Consider the following 20,730-nt stretch of genomic DNA (forward strand, 5'->3'; position numbering starts at 1 on the left):
CTGCCCGGTAGAGCACCTTAATTGTATACTTTCCTCGGTCTGAAAGCTGCTTTAACGTATTTGCTGTACCCTCTCCCCTTATCTCTGAGGGATACATTTCAAGATCCCAGTGTATAACTGAAACCATACATAATAATGAAGCACTGTGGTGGTTTGAATGAGAAGTCTCCCCGTGGGCTCTTGTATTTGAACACTTGGTTCCCAGTTGATAACGCTGTTTGGAGAGGTTACATAACGTTCAGGGGTGAGGCCTTGCTGGAGGAAACATGTCAAGAGTTTGAGAGTTTACGTAGCCTTGCCACACTTTCAATTTGTTCTCTCCTGTGTGTGCTCGGAGATGTGGTTGTGTGTGTGTGTGTGTGTGTGTGTGTGTGTGTGTGTGTGTGTGTGTGTTTTGGTTTTTTTGTTTTGTTTTGGTTTGGTTTTTATTTGTTTTGTTTTGGTTTTTTTTAGCTTCCTGCTCCGGCTGCCTGCTGCTGTGCCTCCCCCCCCCCCCCCGCCACTCCCCCCCCCCGCCACTCCCCCCCCCGCCACTCCTCCCCCCCGCCACTCCCCCCCCGCCACTCCCCCCCCCGCCACTCCCCCCCCGCCACTCCCCCCCCCCCCAGCTACCTTATTAGATTCTCCCTCTAGAATTTTAAGTCAAAATGGACTCTGCTCTAAGCCACTTTTGGTCATGGTGTGTTATCACAGCAGCAACAACAACAACAAAAAGAACCTAATAAGTAATTTTGTGTGTGTGTGTGTGTGTGTGTGTGTGTGTGTGTGTGTGTGTGTATTCCTACATGTGCATGCTTAAAACAAATCTCAATTTATAAACCAGACTCAATAAGAGATGAGTGACTACTGCCGATTAAAGAGAACACCTTTAAAGCAGTACACTGAAGTCATGTGGCTTTATCCTCTATTGTTTTTCTCTCTCAACCCTGTCGGACTTTACTCAGTCTTCTTGTGCTAGTATAAAATGACACAGTCCCTGTGTGGTCAGATCAGACCAGGTGAATGGCACAGGCATAGTGATGGCAGTATCGGGTACCACTGGTCTCGAAACAGTACGAGGCAAGCCAGCTATGAAGCTCGTGAGGCTTGAAGAGGCTCTGTAACTTTTAAGAAGGGCCCTGTGCCTAGCACAGCAGTGAGAAGTACTGATCAGTAACTGCATGAAAAGGCACTGAAGGCAGCATGGTCTGAGGCATGTCCTACTTTGGGGTTAGCACCATGCACCCTCTGTGAGTATGTGCTAACTCTGTCGTTCCCGACACTCCCACATAGCATGGCTTCGAAGGCTGAGCCAGGAGTAACTGCCTACTTGTGGTTTTTTTTTTTTTTTTTCAGAAATGGCTGTGACATCCACCTATGTGTTTTCTGCGGGATCTGGCTCTGATTTGGGGTGCAGCGTGTGCCATCGCCTGGCTTTTATTAAGTTGCATCAGTATGAGAGTAATTCATACTCTAAAATATTACAGCCCCGCTATTTACATAGCGAGGCACTAACTGAAAACAGTTTTGTTCTCTTCTGCTTTTCTCTGCTTCACAAATTTTTCCTTAATGAGCTTTGAGTAGTTTTATAGTTTAAAAAAATTTAAGACTAATTTATCCTTGAAACAGAAGCATAGGCAGAGAAATTTCTATTGCTGGAGACTTTGAAAACTATACTCTACCAGCTCTGAGGATCATAAGTTCATCCTCCTAGGGATGGTGTCTGCATTGTGTAAAGTATGGTGAGCTTTCTTATGAGATGGTCAGTTGAAATAGGACCTACACCTCACCATCAGAGGTTCAGTTTCTTACACCTCTTTCATCACTGTCTGAACAGTGATGGCATTGCTACAACTGAACTTCCTCCATGTGAAACGATACACACGGCAGCTCCTTAGCCAATCACACACTGAGCATCAGCTACTGCCAGGCACAATGACAGCTCAAAGACTCAAAGGTCACCCGTGCCTCTACTGTAATAAGGACCAGCTTACAGCATTGTAATGAGAACAATATTGCTCTGCCGAGAGGTGAGTTACAAAGAGGACACATAACACAGAGGTCAGAACACTTGAACAGCCATAGCTTTACAGTGGGCACTGGCTCAGCACACAAGTGACTGGGTGTGATAAAGACAGGTAGTGATGAAGGGCAGCAAGAGTCTGTGTGAACGTGGGACAGAAGAGGCCACCTCCCTCTGAGCATGGATATGTGTTATATATTGTTAAAACACTGTAAAAATTTATTTTAAACACCTGCTGATATCCATGGTAGGTTCTTTAAGTCTATATGGGAAGCATTCCTGATATTCAGTTGAGAGAGAGAGAGAGAACACAAAGATAGAAGGAATGGGGTGATTGGACTCTTTGCTTAGCTATTGTTTGATTCCATCACTTGCTGCCTTGAACAAAAGAACTGTAAGTCAAGCAGCCAGCAGGACTCTGCCAGAGCTAGTCTGTCTTGTTTACTTCACCGACAACAGTGAAAAGGCTACAGCTGGTCATCCCAGCTTCTGAAGCTTCGCCTGAGCTGTTTGAAGTGGTCTGTACCTTTTGCTATCCCAGAACCTGACAGACTCCAGATGGCCCTGAAACCATTTCCACATTGGCCAGAGTGAGTACTTCCCCTGGTGGAAGGACTACTGTGACTGGTGCTGAGAGAGAGCACCATGACTGAACAAAGCCCGAATCCCGGATGACTGCGGCTGGTGCTAAGGAGCAAGAATGTGATTGGCCCAAATGAGCAGCTATGGCTGGCCCTAAAATCAATGGCTCTGGTTGACCCAAATAAATGGCTGTGACTGGTCCAAACGCTGCTGTTCAGGATCACTTAGTGAATCATCTGGGAGACACCTGGGCCCTGGCTTCTGAGCTCAGTCCATTGGCAACTACCACCTGACAACTAAAAAGGTGGTGGAGGGTTTCTCCACCTGGTAGATGACCCTGTCCACCTGCCATTGGTCCAATAAGACAATGGACAGCCTGTCACTGGGAGATTCTAGGTATATCCAGAACAGATTCTCTCAAGTGGCCTGCTGAGTGTCCAGCAGCTGTGAAACCCTCGGCTCACATACCTGTCTCTGCCCTGAAACAAACAAAAAAAAAAGATCAGTCTAAAAGCCAGCAGAACCATCCTTACACCAGCACTAAGCTGTCTTGGACCCTCCATGGATACCTTGAGACATTTATGAAAAGATTGCAGGTCAAAGCCCCAGCTCCTGATGATGAACAAAAGAGTCCTTTTGCCCAACACACTCATGGCAGAGGTAAGCACTCCAAGTCATCCCAACAGTAACCAGTGAGTTGTAGAAGACATAGAACAGAGGGGCCTTTGCAGAAGAGATAGAGAGTACTCAGTTCAGGAAGAGAGAAAGCACAGAGTGGGAGTGAGAGAGAGAGAGAGCAGAGGCTATAAGGAACTGAACAGGAGAACCTGCGGGGCCTGGTTACCACAAGAGGTTTGGAGGACAATCTAGAAGTCCCCATACACAGGGTATGCATGGAGATGCTACTTACTGAAGCTTCCAACTGCCCAAGGTCGCTGACAGCTACTGCCAAATAAAAGGACAACAAGGGCTCTTCAGACCAGTATTTAAAATAAGTCTTCTTGCCTCTCTGCTAGTTTTAGACATGCAAAGCAGTGGTTCCTAACTTGTGGGTCATGACCCCATTTGGGGTAGAGTGACCCTTTCACAGGAGTTACAGAGAAGATACCCTGAATATCAAATATTTCTATTATGATTCATAACAGTAGCAAAAATACAGTTATGAAGTAAAAATGAAATAATTTTATGGGTGGGGTCACCATGACATAAGGAACTGTATTAAAGGGTCACAGCATTAGGGAGGGTGAGAGCCACTGATATAAAGCAAAAGAGCCCTCCAGCAACTGACTAATATTAAATGCATGAAGCAGGGGCTATGGGGATGGCTTGGTGTGTAAGAGCACATGCTTAAAGCATAAAAAATTATGTGTGCCTGTACCCCCAATGCTGTTCAGGGCAGAGACAGAAGGACCACTGGGGCTTGCTGACAAAGTAGTCTACTAAAGGGGGGAAAATGAGGCCCTGTCTCAAAGAGATAAGGCAGAGAGTGATACAGCAAGACATCTGACAGTCTTCTCTGACCTCTGTGCACTCATAAATATGGGTGCAGATAATACAAACTTATACTGCACATATATGCCCCCACACACACACACTAAAGCTGACTTTGAGAGGGGAAAAAGTATGAACTATTATATCACATTGATTGATGTCAGGAGCCTAAGACCTAACTCATATAAGATTCTCAAAGACATAACATTCTTATCCTAAGGAAGAGAGCAGGCTTATAAGTAGGCCACAAGATACTCCAATTCTATGAAACCCTGACCAGCTGGGCCATGCACCCAGCAGGAGGGTGGGGATGACACAAGAAAACATGGCGACCAGAGAGCCACTTTCCTGCCTTTTGGTGAATAATGAAATCTGAGTCTGCCCATTCAAGAAGAAACTGTATATTAAGCTAAGCATGAAAATTCTGCTTTTCTAGCGATTCTTTTCCCCCCAAAAAAGAAATTACTTTTCAAGACATTGGGGTAAGCTAGAACTTTCTGAATAGAACAGCAATAATAGCACAAGAAGTAGCTCCAAGAATCAACATATGGGGCTACATGAAATTTAAAAGTCTCCTTTCGGCAAAGAACGCTATCAATGGAGCACCCAGACAGTCCACAGGAGAGACCATCTTTACCAGCCATACTTCAGACATTGAGCTGACACACAGGACTGCAGAACTTAAATACCAAGGAAATAAAAGGGCCAATCAACAACTAGGCTAATGAATTGAGTCCACAGTTAAAACAAAAACAAAAGGCACAAATGACTAGTAACTACTTTTAAAAAGTGTTCAATGTCCCTAGTCACCAGGAAATGTACTCTGCAGAACCACCTCGATCCAGTCAAGATACTCTCATCAAGTCTGACAACAAATGCTGAAGAGGGTGTAGTGAAGGGGGAACCCTTACTCACTGCAGGTGGAGTGCAAATTACTACAGCCACTATGGAAGTCAATATAGATATTTCTCAAAAAATAGAAATATAACACCATATGATCCATTATCCTACTCCTGAGCATAGATCCAGAGAACTCTATACCCTGCCATTGAGATGTTCCCATATCTGTGTTTATTTTTGCCTTATTCATGATAGCAAGGAATGGGAACCAGACCCGATATCCATCAATAGATGAATGGATAATAAAACCCTGGCAAAATAAAAAATAGAATATTATTCATCTCTAGATAAATTGAAATTTGAAGGAATATGGATGGATTTACAATGTATAATATTAAACGAGGTCACCTGACCTCAAAAAGAAAAAATAAGTTATCTCTCATATGTAGATCTTAACCTATAATGTATACATCATACATGTATGTAAAAAACATATATGTGGTACAGGATAACATATAGGAAGGAAACCTACCAAGGGTGACAGGAGATGAAGAGGAACCAGGAGTCCTTTTAGAGGATAGGAAATGTTTGTTTGTTTGTTTGTTTGTTTGTTCATTTGTTTGATTGTTTATAGTTTTAATTCTGCCATGGCTTGCTCTCTCTCTCTCTCTCTCCTACTTCCCCATAGCTACAAAAAAGAATACAATTGACAATGAAATGTATAATTGCATAACCCTAAGCAAAAGTCCACAGTCTCCAAACAGCCATGCTAACCATGAGGTGTCTAGAATTTGGATTGGGCAAGGGTGTGTTTGAGCGGTGACCTTAGTTTTATTTGTGTGTCCACTAAAAGAGATTTTTATGTTGAAAAGAGATTGAGATTAGAGTCAGTGCCCTACCACCTAGACAGCTAAGGAGAGCGAAGAGAGTCAGTTTTGCCACCCATGCAGCCTTGGTCTTAGGCAGCCTTGAGGCCAAAGAATAAAAATTGTTGAGACCATTTTCATCTTTGCTAAACTCTCTTGAAATATATCAGAGAGATCCCAAATGCCCAGCCAAACCTCTTCAAGTTGTCTTTCACTCCACCTGAGTCCTATAGATCGCCCACATTGTGAATCCCTCCTACTGATTTCCCTCCTCCTCCTCCTCCTCTTCCTCCTCTCCCTCCTCCTCCTCTCCCTCCTCCTCCTCCTCATCTCCCTCCTCCTCTTTTTCCTCCTCCTCTTCTTCCTCCTCCTCTTCTTCCTCCTCCTCCTCTTCCTCCTCCTCCTCTCCCTCTTCCTCCTCATCTCCCTCCTCCTCCTCTTCTTCCTCCTCCTCTTCTTCCTCCTCTTCCTCCTCCTCCTCATCTCCCTCCTCCTCCTCTCCCTCCTCCTCTTCCTCCTCCTCTCCCTCCTCCTCTTCCTCCTCCTCTCCCTCCTCCTCTTCCTCCTCCTCTCCCTCCTCTTCCTCCTCCTCTCCCTCCTCCTCCTCCTCCTCTTCCTCCTCCTCCTCCTTCTCTTCCTCCTCCTCCTCCTCTTCCTCCTCTCCCTCCTCCTCCTCTGCTGTCTGTGGTCTCCCAAACCCTTCATACATAAGCACAACTTTTCATCCCAGCTGCTGCCACTCCCTCCTGACTTTATTCCTCCTGTGGCTGGTAGCTCTCTCTTGCCTCCTGAAGTAAATTTCTTTCACCTTTCTGGCCCCTGTTCCAATCACCACCACTGTATTTTTATATTTGTGGCAGAAATTTAATAGGTGGGATGCAGGGGAATGCTTTGCAGAGGCCAGAATGCCCCAGAGAAAGATTTGTTTCCTTGTGGTCTAAGCAGCAAGTATTTCTAGGCCTGCTGGCTAGGTTTCCTTCCGATAGCTCCCACATTGTAGGCCATCACTCACTCTAAAAAGCATAAAACCCGCATCATCAAAGTTTTGTGGAACTCCATCTTCTCTAACTTACTCAAGTCTTTCCAACTTGTCTGCAGCAAACTAACTATCCCTGCGTCCTGCAAGGTGGCCAGCTACAAGAACTCCATTTATTTTTTTAATGCCATCTTGCCCTTGGTAGTTCCCATAGGGCAAGGGACCTGGTCTGGAAAATGGAATGGATTCACATGTTATTATACTTTGAACATGCATAAATTTCCTAAAGCATTTTTAGTCCTGGAACCATGAGGCAAGTCATGAAACCTATAGCACACACAATTGCGTCCCACCCTGACTCCAGCCGCCATGCAAGGCGGTCACCAGAAAGCCCTCCTTGCAGAACGTTTGCTAAGAATATTGGGGAGAAAAGAGGCCATCATTTTCCCTTTACTTGGACCAGACTCAACTCAGAGCCCATTCTGGCATCCGAAGAGTTAATCTGCTGCCACCTAGTGGCTCTCAGCCAATATGCAGTACAGGTTGACTAGATTGGAGGGGGTGCTTGGATGCAGGGCGGGTCTCTTCCATCTCAGAGGATACTGATGATGGAAGCTTTTTTGAAAATCAATCTGTCTCTGTCTCTTTTTCTCTCTCAATTTCTCTCTCTTTCTCTAGTTTCTGTCTCTGTGTCTCTCTGTCTCCCTCCCCCCCCAAACCCCCCCCCCCCGCCATTCCACCCCTGTCCCTCCCCCCTCTCTGTCTTCCCACCCACCCTCCCCGCCCCCCTTCTCAGAAGCAAATAGAGCCTGTTTCCTGCCGACCTGAAGCGCAGTGATGCAGGCTGGGATCTCTTGCAAGTTTTCCGCTGTGGGGTGCCGCAACAGCTGTGACCCTTTCTTGATTTTGATGTAGACTTCAAGGGCGCCGTCCCCAGCAGGGGAACATTTTTACCTCAGGAGCCTATTCACTTTGGTAGCCTTGGCAGGGAACGTTCCAGAAGCTTTGATTACACAAATACCTCTGCTAGGTACAGGCTCGGTCTTGGCAACCTGGGGAGAGAGAATGTGCACGTAGGCTGATTAAACCAAACGACCTGTTTCCTTTGCTGGGACTGGGGGCTGGGGGTCTTCAGCTTGGAAATGATGTTTTTCCTTAGCTGCGTTGCCTGGAGACTTGGAGGGTTTAATTAGGGCTGGGGAGGTTTTTTTGGCTTCTACAGCTGCCTTCTCTCCCCCAGGGTTGCAGAATGAGAAAGTGTGTGTGTGTGTGTGTGTGTGTGTGTGTGTGTGTGTGTGTGTGTGTGTGTGTGTGGTGAGAGGGGAGGGAGAGAGAGAGACAGAAGGGGGGAGGGGGCAAAGTGTCCGGGAAGTGAAGAGAATCTGGTACTGAAACACATATGTTTCCTTTGGGTTCTGTTGGTTCCACTTAGTAACGTAACCTTCCAAACCACAGTGAGACTTGGTGGATTCTGTGTCACACCCTGGAATCGGGACAACTCACTGGAAGTTGTAACTTTCTTCCTTCCATCTAGGACTGTACTTTGGAAACTTGTCTAAACATTCCCAAGCAAGTACAGGAAGGACTGCCCGGGCCAGTGTCTCCCTGACTGTGAGTTCCAAGGAAGAAGCAGAGAAGCCTAGGTTAGGGGGAAGCAGCCAATTACATAAAACCATAGTTGTAATCCTTGATATCAGTATGCTGTATACTGGCTTGAGGCACTCTCAGCAGAGTTTTCTTGCTTGCTTTCCTGTACCATGTATATGGGTACAGTACTTATTTTTCAATAGTGCTCCAGTTATAAAAGGATGAAATACATAAGTATAACCTCTCACGGCCAAAGCCAGACCTTTTAGCAGTGGTCACGGAAAGATTTGGCTGGTCTATCTCCTGTGTGGAATGCCCACAAACAGACTACAAATGTGTTTGCTGCTTTCTCAGAGCAGCCTGGGCAGACCATGCCTTAGTGGGGAGCTGGTGTTGTCAGAGAGAGTGTTCGCCTCTCAGCCTAGCTGCTGTTTTGCTGTCAGTTTTAGCTGTGCCTTGTCTTACAGAAACATGGCTCCAATCTCTGCCTTCACGTGCACAGCATTTCCCTACGTGTCATGGGGCCCAACTCTCACATTTGTGTAAGTATCCCACTGATACTGGCTTAAGGTACACTCCGATGTGCTGGGTCTAAACAACTACTGTAAGGACTGGTCTCCGAATGACAACACATTCAGACGTCTTTAGATTAAATATTCCACTTAGCCTTAAGTGAGAAACAGCAGCCTTAATATTAGGTAAAGCACAGCTACGTGTGCCTGGTGCTATGGTAGAACTCAGAAGCGAACACAATTTTTTTTAAAGATTTATTTATTTATTCTATGCTAAGTGCACTGTTGCTGTCTTCAGACACACCAGAAGAAGGCATCAGATCTCATTACGGATGGTCGTGAGCCACCATGAGGTTACTGGGATTTGAACTCAGGATCTCCGGAAAAGCAATCAGTGCTCCTAACCGCTGAGCCATCTCTCCCGCCCCCAGAACACATTTATTTTAAGATTTATTTCTGTTGCATGTGTTAAGTCAGGGTTAAAAGAGGCTACATGAAAGTTAAGGAAAAACAGGCCTCTCCAGGGGCAGAATTTTCCTTTTAGTCAGAACAGCTGAAGGGCCACGGTCTCTCCACAGAAGTGGAGTCCATGCATACACTGCATGCAGTGCTTTGGGGGGTTTATTGGATAGAAAAGGGGGAAGATAGGGAATGGAAGATTCTCCTGCTGTCTTAAAATGGTAGATACTATACTCAAAGAAGTCTGCTGGTCATCCCCTTATTAGAAGCATCAGGAACTTGACTCATAGGTATCGTTATAGAAGTCAGTTTTCCTGTCCACTTGAGGATTTAAGTCATTAACCCTCTGGCATGTGTATGAGGGTTTGCCTATGTGTATGTATATGCAGGACATGCAGTGCCCTTGGAGGCCAGAAGAGGGTGTCAGATCCCCTAGAACTGGAGATAGAGACAGTTGTGAACCACCCTGTAATTGCTGGGAACCAAGCCCGGGTCCTCTGCAAGAGCATCAAGTGCTCTTACCCACTGAGCCTCAGGAAAGAATGTTGAAAATAAACTGTTAAAATAGTGAAATGGAACAATGCGTGTGTTTGATTGCTATTTTTTAAAACATCATATGAATACAGAGAAGCAAAGAAGAACATGGTGGGTACCAGAGCATACGCAGAGACAGAAGAAGTGGGGAGGCACAGGTCAAAGGTTACAAACTTCCAGTATCTAGAGAGCTAATGCATTCTATCAAAAATCATGCTTAAAATATCATTGTATTACACACTGGAAATTCACTAAGAGGTAGAGTTCCCATGTTCTGGGGTGAGCACACACATAAGCACACACATAAATATTATAATTAGAAAATCAAAGAGTATATGCACATTAAAATGTCACGATATCTGCATTTAATATCTACAACAAACAGAAAAGACAGCCTTTGCAGTATTGAAGATACTAATAGACTACAAACTCGAATCCACACATGCCATACTCTCTGCTTAATCTGCAGATAACCTGACTTGCATATCTGGATCCTCCAGGCTAATTCTTTTTTCTCCGTGTACTTCTTAGCTCAGTGTTGTGCTTTCCCACCTACACCCACCTCCTTCAATTTATTTGTGAGAACAAAGTCAAAGCGTTCCTCTCAAAATGACAATCCAGGCTGGGAGGTGGCTCAGACAGTAAGATTCTTACAGTCTGAAAACCTGAGACTTCTGTTCTATCCAGGGGACCCACATGGTGGAATGAAAGGACCAGTTCCTCAAAGTTGTCCTTTGTCCTCCACATGTTTAATATGCACACGCACACGCACATGCACACACACACATACACACACACACACACACATACACACCATACACACACACACATACACAGCATACACACACACACACACACATACACACACATACACACACACATACACACACATACACAGCATACACACACACACACATACACACACACACATACACACCATACACACACACACATGCACAGGCACACACATACATACACACACACAGACACACACACACACACACATACACACACACATACACATACATACACACACACATACACACACACATACACACACATACACACACATACACACACACATACACACACACACATACACACACACATATACACACACACATACACACACACATACACACACACACACACACGCACACATTTATACATCTATCAGGGAATCCAGTGTAGAGCACTGTGGGGCTGAGATACAACCACCACCACCGTAGGACCCCGAGTTCAGCCATTAGTGCTCTGCTCAGCATCAACCCAGGACGAATTCAAAAAACTGAAACCTTCATAGCAGCTTTAGAAACCGGAGCTTTGCAGAGAACGGGAAATGAAAGGACACCTGTTTGAATGGAAAGAATTAAGGTCCCTGCCAGTCAAAATAACTAAATGGTAAGGTGATTGTATATTTTGTATTATTATTTAGTCTGTAGTAACTCCTTCTTCTTCCTCCCAACATTAGCTGCCTGTCAGCTCCCTTCCCGCTGGTACTGGGCCCAGCCATGCAATTTACTTTTGGTCGGTGAAGCGTTTTTGGATGTGACACTTCTGGTAACTATGTTAACTTGGTTTTGCTTTAACCTTGTGCACTGATTATCTGCCTTGAGAGCTTGAACAGTTCTATACCAAGTAATTACACTGCAACAGTAGCAAAGAATCCTTCAACAATTTGAAGCCGAGAAGCAGATAGAGTCCATGCTGAACACTCCCAGACCTTCAAAGAACTAACCCGAATGCTACCTGCATTGTTTCATAAAACAGAAAGAAAATGAGCCAAACTCACTCTATGAAGCCTGTTACCTCACTACCAAAGTCAAATAAGGACATACAAAAAAAGAACACAGAGGCAAACATTCTCAATAAAACACTTACAGGCTGAACTGAAGAACATGGTCCGCAGGAAGTTCAACAAATGCAAACCCATATAACTAACAGAGCAGATAAAAAGGACAAAAATCCTATGATTGTTGCAATTGACACAGAAATGGCTTTGGACAAAGTTTAGCGTCCCTTTACATCAAAACTGCAAAGAAGCTAGAACTAGAAGCAACATAAATCTATACACAACAAACCTATAACCAATATTATATTAAATTTGAAAAAAACAACCTGAAAATCTTTCATTCCTAAGGAATGAGTCAAGGAAGGTCACATTTTCTGCTTCTACTCAATACAGCGTTTGAAGTCTCACCTAGAGCAATGAGACAAGAGAAAGAATTAGAGAGAGGTGTAAATGGAAAAGAAAGTAGTCAAGCAATCCTTATTTGTGGGTGACATGATTCTACACTTAAAGATCTAACACGTTACCAAAAGTCTCATAGGTCTAAGAAATGCTTTTAGCCAAGTATCAGGATGTAAGAATCAGTGTACAAAACTCAGTGATTCTTCTAAGTGTCAATAACAACATTGGCAAGGAAGAAGTCAGATTTTAAAATCCCATTCAAAAAAGCTTCATAAAAAAATACCTTGGGGGACTGGAGAAATGACTCAGCAGTTAAGAGCACCGACTGCTCTTCCAGAGGTCCTGAGTTCAATTCCCAGCAACCACATGGTGGCTTACAACCATCTCTAATGAGATCTGATGCCCTCTGCTGGTGTGTCTGAAAATAGCTACAGTCGGGCATGGTGGCACACGCCTTTAATCCCAGCACTTGGGAGGCAGTGGCAGGCGGATTTCTGAGTTTGAGGCCAGCCTGGTTTACAGAGTGAGTTCCAGGACAGCCAGGGCTACACAGAGAAACCCTGTCTCAAAAAAACAAAAAAAGAAAAAAGAAAACAGCTACAGTGTATTCATATACATTAAATAAATAAATAAATAAATAAATAAATAAATAAATAAATAAATAAATACCTAGGAATAAACCTAATGAAGATCATGAAAAATCTTTATAATAAAAATGTTAAAACACTGAAGAAATTTAAAAGATAGATTGGTAGAACAAACCCTGTAAAAATGGCTGTTCCCAAAAAGTTATCAATACATTCAATGCTATCTATCACAATTCCAATTGTATTTATCCTAGTTAGCTTCAACTGTCAATTTGACACAACTTAGAGTCATTTTGAAGAGTCTGAATTTCAGGATTTCAGATCAGGTAGGCCTGTGGTCATATCTGTGAGGGATTGATTATCTTGACTGATTATTGTTGCCCACAGTGGGCAGCACCATCCCTAGACAAATGGACTGAACTATATATAATAGATTTTTGATAGAAAAAAATCTGAAAGGTAACATGGAAACATAACAGGCCCCAAATATCAAAGCAACCCTTAGTAGAAAGAGTAATGTTGAAGATAGCACTATCTAACAACCAATTATACTATAGCACAATAGTAACAAAAACAGAAATGCAGATAAATGGACTAGAACAGTGGGACCAGAAATAAGCCCATGGATTAGTACCTGTTCACAACATACGTCTGAAAAATACACAATAAATGCTACCAGGAAAAACTCAATATATGCACACTGAAGAATGAAGCTAGATCCATACCTCTCACCTTGAACAACAACAACAAAAAAAAAAAGTCAAAACAAATCAAATACCTCAATAAAAAATATGAAATCCTGAAAATTCAAAAGACGGACACTTAAACATAAATGAACAGGCAAGGGCTTTCTGCAAAAGAATACTCCAGCATCTCAGGAAATAATCACAATTACATGAAATTAAAAAGCTTCTGCATAGCAGAAGAAATAATCAAAGGAGTGAAGAAACAGCCTACAGATAGAGAAAAGCTTTGGCAATTATATCCTGCCAAGGGATTGTTATATAATATCTATATAGAAGAAAAAATCCTAAAAACTAAACACACACACACACACACACACACACACACACACACACACACATACACTTAGCCATCAATAAATAGGCAAATAAGTTGAACAGTTCTCAAAGAATAAAAATGGTCAAAAGGCATATGAAAAATGCCCAACCATCCTTAGTTAATAGGCAATTACAAATCAAAATTACAATGAGGGGCTGGAGAGCGGGTTTAGTTGTTAAGGGCATTGGCTGCTCTTCCAGAGGCCTCACATTATAGTTTATAACCACAGCTCCAGACTAAAAATATGTAGAGATTAAATGTTACTGATAATTGCTATAAGTTCTAATTATATTGTTATAATTTTATCATGTTGTATGTAAACATCATAGTAACCATAGAGGTAATATCTAGATATTTAATGCCCAAAGGGAATAAAAAGGAAATTTAAAAGTTGCAGTATTTTTTTTAAAGGCAGCTATATACAAAAGGCAAAATAGAAAGAAAGGAAGGAAGGAAGGAAGGAAGGAAGAGAGAGAGAGAGAGAGAGAGAGAGAGAAAGGAAGAAAGAAAGAGAGAGAGAAAGAACAAATTCAAACATGTGTCAGAGAATAGAAACCAAGAAACTATGAGGCATATAGATAATCACCAGCAAAATGATTCTAGTTACTTCTTATCAGCTATTACTTTAAGTGTAAATAGTTTGAACTCTTTCATTAAAGATAGAGGTTGTCTGAGTATAGATAGTGGCACAAGCCTATAATGTTAACAGAGGCAAGAGGGTTGTGAGTTCAAAGCCAGCCTGAGCTACACAACTAGTACCAACCCAGCCTTCACTATGAGACCCTAGCACAGAAAAGGGGCAAACAAAAAAAGACAGATGGGCCACACATGTACAAGCAGAAAAGGATACTTGTGCAAGGGCCGGTGATGTAGCTCAGTGAAAGCATCTGTCCAGTATATTCAAGGCCCCTAGTTCAATCCCTAGCTCCACAAACTAAATAAAAATTCTATGCAAAAAAAAAAAAAAAAATTACCAAAAGATTGTAGAGGTGGTTGTACTAATATAAGATAAAATGGAATTTCAAATAAAAACATTTACAAAAGATAGCTCATATTAACAAGAGATTCAGTACAGTAAAAAGACATGAATAGTTGCATCATAAAATATGAAATGAAAGCTGACAGAACTGGAGAGACCACAGAACTTTGACAGAGTACTTAGACATTCCACTACTCTAACTAAAGGACACAGCAGAGGATGTAATCAAGATGGCAGACCAAGCAGACACTGCAGTCATGAAAATGCTCTACCGCATCAGCAGCAGGCACACCTCTCCAAATGAAAAACAGGATATTTTTCTAGGGCAGACCACATGGTCAGCCACAAACTCTGAAAATTTTAAAATTAGTCAATGAACTCTGTATGTTGGTCACTGACAGCCACTAGGAGAGAGAGAACTAGTTTTCTTTAAGAATGTTACCCTTGATTGCGTTCTTTCGCTGGTTTCTGGTCGTCTGGGGTTACTACAGGTTTACGTGCTGATTCCTGAGTTTAGCTTTGTGTGATGAATGGTTCTCTGATGTTTTCTCCCCTTGATTTCTGTTTCCTCTCTAGTCTTCTGGCCTGAGGGGCCTGGAGTTCTAGTGACCAGCAAGTCTTCAGGTCCAGTAGGGTGCTTCTGCTGGAGTTTTTGAAGCCTGCATGGCCTCTGGGGTTTTGAGTACTAATGTTGCTTCTGGGGTTCCTCCGTGAAGGCAGCAGTTTTTTGCTGGAGTTATGGGCTAGTATTTGGAGCCCAGGGTTGAAGGGGAGGTGCAGGGGTGCACCAGAGACACTGCTTGGAGGGCCAGGAGCCAGAGGCTGGATAGCCCAGAGACCTAGAATAGAACCAAACACTACTGGAAAAAAAAATCAATCAATCAATCAATCAATCAATCAATCAATGAAATGATGCCTAATGATATTCTGCTATACTCATCAGATGGTGCCTAACCCTGTTGTCACCAGAGAGGCTTCACTCAGCAACTGATGGAAACAGATGCAGAGACCCACAGTCAAACATTTAGGTGGAGCTTGGGAAATCCTATGAAAGAGAGGAAGGAAGGAATGTAGGAGTCAGAGGGGTCAAAGACAACACAAGAAAACCCACAAAAACAACAAACCTGGGCTCATAGGGATTCACAAAGATTGAACTACCAACCAGGGAGCCTGCGTTGGATTGACCTACATCATCTACATATATGTTACATTCGTACAGCTTTGTCTTCTTATGGGACTCCTAACGGTGGGAATAGGGGCTGTCTCTGACTCTGTTGCCTGCCTTTGGGACCCTTTCCTCCTACTGGGTTGCCTTATCTAGCCTTAATAGGAGAGGAGGTGTCTAGTCTAACTGCAACTTGGTATGCTACAGCTGGTTAATACCCATGGGAGAGCTACATTTTCTGAAAAAACAAAAACAAAAACAAAAAACAAAAAACAAAAAACAAAAAACAAAAAACAAAAAACAGAGGAGGAATGGGGGTGGGGTGAGGTCTGGGAGGGGAGGAGGGAAGGGAAACTTCACTCAGGATGTAAAATTAAATAAATAAATAAATAAATAAATAAATAAATAAATAAATAAATAGACAAGCAAACAAATAAAGAGTGTTGTCACTGGAGGGTCAGCTGACCTAGCTCCAGCAGAAGACCATACATACATAAATACATGGGTAGCACAGATTGCAAAAGAAAGGAGACAAAGTTGGGCAGGCAGGGAATAGGATGGAGGTCAACCTGGGAAGAGCTGGGGTGGGGAGGGGAGAGGATGAATATAGTCAAAATTCATTGTATGAAATTCTCAAAGGCATAAGAAAAAGAAAAAGCAAGAACGTGCAAAACTCGGGGCTCAATACCCAATACTAAAAAGCAGGGGCCAGAGGGTAGTCGCTAAGAGTACCTGTTACTCTTGAAGAGCACAGGGGCTCAACTCCCTACACACACATGTGGCTCAAGACCATCTGTAAGTCCAGCTACTGTAAATTTTACTGTCTTCTGACCTCCAAGGGCTCCTAGGCACCTAGGCACACATATACACACCTGAAGGCAAAACACTTGTACATATAATAAAATATGACCAAGCCAGCTCAGTCAGTAGACAGGTTCTTCAGCACAGGAGTGAAGATTAAAAAGAAAAATGGCAATTAGACAACATTGTTGCATGACCCCACCCAGTTCTGAGGCTGAGGTGGGTTTATTTTTTCCCAGTCTTTTTTATACCATTTTAATTACATGCAAGCAACAAGGTCAGTTCTAGGTTAAGGAACAAACAAGACAATAAACACAAATAGTCAAGGAACGAGCAAGGCAATAGACAGTCCCCACCAGCACTGATTCTAAGGGCTTGTCAGGATGACCAAAATATCTGAGCCTACTTCCTTGTCCAAGCCCAAAATCAGATTCTTGCCTGAAGCCTACTCCTTTGTTCCACCCTAAAATTAGATTCCTGCCGGAGCTTACTTCCTTGTCCTTGGCCAATCTCAGATTCCTGACTGAAACCCATTTCCTTGTCCTTGGCCAATGTCAGATTCCCGCCAAGCGGCCTCCAAAGCTCTCCACAAAAATAAAATAAATATAAGAAACTTTTAAGCTAGATATCGTAAAAGATAGGTGTTTCTGAAGAAAAACTGGGAAAGTCACAAATTTGAAGATAGTAACATGGCTCTGGAAAGACAGTTCAAGCAAGAAAAGGCTTGCCACATACACAGAAATATCTGAGGTCAATCCTCAGAGCCCACATTTAAAAAATAAAAATAAACAAAAGGCATGGTGGCATACACTTGTGATCCCAGCCCTGGGCAGGCTGAAATGGGCAGATCCCTGCAGCTCCCTCGCCAGCTATCCTATCAGATTGGTGCGCTTAGGACCAACGCAAAATAAACAGGAATGTGTCTAGTGTGGAATTACTATTCTCTCCAAGCAAACAAGTAATTTTTCTTGCTCATGTCCTTCTCTAGATTAAATATGTCTTCAACACAACCTCTTCTTCTCTCATATGCATATAGCTGATAGACAGACAGACAGACAGACAGACAGGATAGGGATGGTTGGTAGGTAGGTATGTAAAGAGGTAGGTAGGTTGGTAGATATTAACAGAAAAACCTCAAATGCTATTTTTAAAAGTGACAAAAATCTAAAGTACCATGAAATGGGAAAATATCAGTGACAACACTCTGCAATAATGCAAAGGACTTGGACTGAGGTCTGAGGAAAGCTATTGATGTTTCCTGAGCACATGAGAGTACATAGGCTCTTTTATGGCTGAAAGCAACACAATGCTTCTTGGCTGGCTCCTGACCTAGCCTTGTGCTATGGGAAAGACATCCCCGGGTTTTCCAAAGGAAAGACCCAGAACTGAGAAACAGGAGTCAAGGTGGGAGGTAGCTGCCATTGCCACAGACCCTGAAATAACCGGTTGCCTTCCACCAACACCAACACCACCACCACCACCACCATCTCCTGTCCCACATAGGAAACAGCCCTGGTAATCTCAAAGTCCTTACCAGCCAGTCCTTCACTGTCCTCAGTCCTGAGAAGAGCAGTTGGTGCTCACCATAAACGCACTGTATGAAACACATCCGATTGCGCTGGCTGGTCCGCTAACTTGGCCTCCTCTGAAATTGCCCCCTTTGGATGTGCAAGGACAGTGTTTATCATCCTGCTAAGCCCAATACTTCAAATAGAACAATTTCTGTCTCTTCCAAAATCAGGTGAACTTTAAACATGTAGGATCCTAATACCTTGTTCCAGAGACTGGGGTCCCTGTGACATGGAGATACTCACGGCACACCCCACCCCCTTTCCTTTTCAACTCGGTGGCAGAATTCCCCAAGAAGTCTGGACAGTGCACAGTTTACTCTGAGGTGAAATCTTTTGAACAACAGATGGGCGTGCATTCGCCCCTGGACTTTTAAGATGAAATTCGATGCGACATCCCCTTTCCTCCAGGGGGCGCTGAAAGGTACATGGACTATGCTGCCGTTACCCCTTCAACAGCCCATCAGGTCTTGCAACTATCATTATTTCTGCAGAAAAGAAAGAGCCAGAATTGAGTCTTGCGACAGAGCAACCGATCCCTGCTGTCACCCAGCACCAATAGTCCAGATACTAGTGCCCGGTGAGCACAGCCTCACGCAGCCATTGAAGATTCTGGCCAGCACGGAGGCCACAGGCCCTGTCTTCCATATCATAAACGTCTGTGTCTGTCTCTGCCTCCTGCTCAGAGCTGCTCCTTCCATTAATACAGGAGCTGACAGATTGGTTGAGAATCTGTAACTAATATTTTGAAGCCATAAGAGATGATTGTGCTGTGTCTAATTACAGAGTTGATCATCTTAGCTGATTATGATAGATGACTCTTGATGGTGGTCAGAGCCTCCTGTATATTTTAGGTGGAATGCTTTCTTTTGACATTTACTTTACAGAGACATATGTGCATCCTATTTTAATTAATGGAAGAAATGATTCATTCACAAGTGAAAGATTTAATTAAATAAAGGGTCAGTGCGGGTCAGCCATGAATTGCAAAATACCTTAGATGCTCATTGTAGTCCCCGGCATCTCTGCATGCTGTCTGGAGCGTGCATGGCAATAAAGACTCCCCTGCAAAGGGACAGAATGAGTTTCATTCATTCACTCAAAAAATATTAATTGGGCCCCTGGTGTGTTTGAGGCACTGTGCTAGACCCTGGGGAGGCAATGGACAGACAGAACTGGCTGCCTTCGGTCATGGCACTTATAAGGGAAAAAAATGAAGGACAGGAAAATGGGACCTAATCATTACAGATTATAGCAAGTTTTGAGGAGGAAAAAAAATAGCAGAACATTTCCTGTCAGTGCTTAGGAATAGCTACTTTAAAAGCTTAGTACCTATCTTTACAATATTATACTTGTTTAATTTGGGAATATATTATCAGAAGCCTGTCTGGTTCACTTCCAGTGGCTAAAATGTTTTATTCTAAAAGTAGCAGTCATCTAAATGAAGTGACTCAGGAAATATTGGAGACTACAATTGCTTTGTGCTTTAGCTTCTTCCTTTGAGTTGACCAAACTTAGGCTTTCAAGCCAGGCAAAGCCAGGGCTTCTCGGCTGCCTTGCCTTTTGCCTCAGAACAGCGTGCAATGCTGACCTGGGGATGGAGCAGACATATCACATGGTTGTCAGCCAATACCTGGATGTCCCAGGGCACAGCAAGATCCCATTGATGTTGACAGTTCACATTCTTACTATGTGGTTGCTACAAGTAGTTTCTTCTCTCTCTTCTTTAACTAGCCTCATACTACTCTTTTCTAGTTGCTTTATTCTTTTATGATTCCGTTATCTGATGGCCGAGGTTGTAATTTTATTGCTACTAGACCCAGCCAACATCCACTAACACTGAGTAATTGGTAAGTGGATAGTTGGGGCTCCTGCTTCCTGATTTAGGAACAGAACAGCGAATAAACAAGTCCCTCAACGCTTGCCAAGACAGGTGACATAAAACCTAAGTGGCCAAACCTATATTGCCTATCGTGCAAACTACTTGCCTTGCCCTCTGCCTGCCACTCGCATCTTGGCTCTTACTGCTTTGCTCACAGATGTAGCTTGAGCCACAGGCCTTGCTTGGCGTGTTCATGGCTTCTAGACACTGCTTCAAAATCTTCTCTTCAAAGGGACTTTTTCTAATATTCTAATCTCTTGTTTTCTAACTCTCTTACCTTAATATAATGCTTTCATTCTACATTTAAATTTTTTACTTATTGATTGTTTTACGTATATATGAGTGTGCCTAAGTGTGGCTATGCGTACACCATGTGTCTGGAGATGCAGACAATTGTGAGTTACCCAGTATAGGTGTTGGAAACTAGGTCTGCTGCAAAAGTTACAAGCACTCAGCCACTAAGTCGTCTCTCCAGCCCCATTTTCTCTTGTCTTATGGTGGTATCACTAATGAAAATTAAATATTTCTATGTTCATAAATGTATACTTATATACATTTACATGTATATTTCCTGTACTTATAGTGTATAAATTGTTGAAGGCAGATATCTGTTCCTGATCAGCTGTGTACCACCATGCCCTTGAAT

The 20,730-nt window shown here is 43.1% G+C and overlaps 1 pseudogene; it reads right to left on the minus strand.

Annotated features, from left to right (window-relative positions):
- Gm12691 overlaps nt 1-8,029 on the minus strand; it is a 99,192-nt pseudogene extending 91,163 nt beyond the window's left edge.
- Between the last annotated feature and the right edge of the window lie 12,701 nt (nt 8,030-20,730).

Source organism: Mus musculus, chromosome 4 (assembly GCF_000001635.26).
Source record: "Mus musculus strain C57BL/6J chromosome 4, GRCm38.p6 C57BL/6J".
Lineage (NCBI taxonomy): Eukaryota > Metazoa > Chordata > Mammalia > Rodentia > Muridae > Mus > Mus musculus.